Below are 2,839 nucleotides of genomic sequence, written 5' to 3'. Positions count from 1 at the left end.
TGAGCCGATTCACCGGTCTCTATTCGAGAACTTTTCGGTCTCAGCTGTCATCAGTTCCCCGTACTGTATGGCCTGTCCATTACCACTTCAGCGAGCTAACTCGCTCGGCTACTTATGTCGGTGACTCTTGTTCAGAAGAACCGTAGAAACGTAGGCATCTCCTCGTATTTTTCGGTCATAGTCATAAAAGTACTTAGCCTCTGTCACTACCAAGCTCGCCGATTATCTTTAAAAACTATAAAGCCTATCCTTTTGTTGTACACATGTAATTTGATACTTATTATTTTAGTTATAATTTTCAATAAAGTTTCACGATATTCATTCGTAAAAAAGTGTTTTACTCACTATTTGCTTCAGCCATAAAGTTGTTTTGTCGCACAAGCCACTTACATAGAACTGGTGGCCATTTAATATTTAAAGACCCAATTCATAAAACTTTATTACATGTAGAAACGGACTGTTCAGCTGTAATTACGCGAACCAGCAAAGTGCATTCCCACTAATTAACGATTTCTTTTATCGCGACAGGCATAAGCAACAAGCTGTATAATAGGTAGTTGTAAAACTTGTAAACAGTCGGCATTATCGTCAATCAAACGATCTCAGACATCTCACTCGCGGGCTTCTATACTACCACTGCCAAGAGACAGGGCTACAGCAGGCCAACCTCAATGCCCATGTATCGTAAATAATTCTTTCGAATTATTTTAATTAGTTTTGTTTGGACAAAATATGTTCATAGATCCTACGTAACGTAGATTACGAAATTATGTACTTACAGAAAACTTTAGGATAACACACATGCTACTTTTTATTCAGATATTCCCACGGAATTGGGATATACGCGTGTAAACTTCAAAAATCTCAATACATGAGTTGCACGGATTTTCTTCATACAACGCAAATGTCAGAACACGACGTAATTTTTGGAACATATTAAATTCCTAAATTTTATTTAATCTGCCAAACCAAAGTACTATTACTCAATAATATTCAAAATTGGGACTGGCCCCACTCTGCATAACAGAGAATCTATAGAGAATCGCGTTATTGCGCGATCACCCAGCTTAAAATCGAAGTCAAAAGCGTCTCGTACCTCGTACCCACTGTACCGCTGTATCCACTTCGCCCCTGTCAACTGCAATAAACTGAAATCCGATACCGCTGCCATTTAAGTACAAGATCGCTGATAAGAGATCGTTGGTTATATTATTTACAACCTGCGGAGCTACCGCACCGAATCACTTATCATTTTAGCTCACTGTAAAATGTATACGTTTAAACAATTAGTAAGACAGGTAGCTTGTTGATAAAACCTTTCCAGATTCTTTTATTACAGACATATATCCTTAAAATAGCATTCGGTAATATTTTGGATATATATATACACTGAATATTATGCATTGCTAGTTTCTTATAAATGTTTTGATCAGGTCAGTAAACGATGCTAGTTTAGGAACACAATATGTACAAAAATACGAGTATTTTTAAACTGTTATGTCATTCTCATTGTGGTCAAAGCAAATGCCTCAAATTAAATTCTTACCATAACTATGTACAGTTTGCTTAACCCATTACTGCACTCAGCACACTTTTTCACGTTGATTCATCTGCCTAAATTAGCTGACCACAAGTACCGCCATATTTAGCGGCATTAATTTATTTGTTGATCCTTCTATATGTGTCACCATTCACATTTATTCCAATAAAATCCACGAATAATACTGTAATTCTCATGAACAATTATGATTATTCAAATGAGTCATTGCTCAGCTTCCCCGTTTTATAATAAGTATCTTTATTAGCTAGGTAATAAACTGCGCTTTTTCTGCTTAACAAAAAGTGGGGAGGAAATAAAGCAATTATTTGCAAACTAATAAAGACATTGTTGCAAATATTGGAGGGTAATTTCCAATGTTGATATACATGTCACGGTGGATTTTTTAGGATAGTGTGATTTAAGTGTGATATAACAATTTGTGTCAATTTAACAAATTTCTCTTCAGCTATGTGAACTTTTTTCTATAATTAAAGGCTAATTCCAAAATAAATAAATCATCAAACATAAATAAAAATATATGTTTTCTAACTGAATAACCTGGGCAAATATTTGGCCAAATATTGGACATATCACCCCAACGCGTGACATCGGGCAACGCAGTTTTTCAGGAAGCACGGGAGTTGAGTAACATTCAGTGACAACGACGCATAAATAGTCTGCGCTTATCTAATAGACTCTAAGTTTTGGATTTGGATACTCAAAACGATTGTTTTTTTTTCGTCCTATTCAATGACAAATCTGAGCCGAACTCAGAATGGCGGCACTACAGACATCATAAGTCATGGAATAACTACTCATTATCACTAGAAAAATTTGATGTGTCTTTTTTTGCCAGACTCAGTTGCAATATGCCTATACATATTGAAATGATCAAAACATTCTAGGGATAAAAAATATAATACCTTTTAATAAGTGTATTTTGTTAGATCTCAACCAATCGAAACATTCCGCAAGTTCACGACAAACTATGGCATCATTTGATCCAATGTTGGACCGAAATTTGCAAAGCTTCGAGCGCGCCAACAGCTGCGTGCACGCAGGGGTTGTATTAATATTCATTTACCCTCACGCCCCAGGGTGATAATGAAAGGGACCCGTGCTGCATCCATCATCCGGGAATGCAAAACAAATCGATTTCTAAGCGCGTGTGATTATTGTCATTTTGAATTCTATATGAAAGGGTTGTGGAAAAAAAGCAGCGGTTAGATGATCGCAGGGTTTTTTTTGCTACGCATAGCATAAAAATATTATTGTGTTTTCCATTCAAATTAAAATTAT

Source organism: Choristoneura fumiferana, chromosome 16 (genome assembly GCF_025370935.1).
Source record: "Choristoneura fumiferana chromosome 16, NRCan_CFum_1, whole genome shotgun sequence".
In the NCBI taxonomy this organism is placed as follows: Eukaryota; Metazoa; Arthropoda; class Insecta; order Lepidoptera; family Tortricidae; genus Choristoneura; species Choristoneura fumiferana.
Note: the sequence above shows the minus strand (reverse complement) of the source record.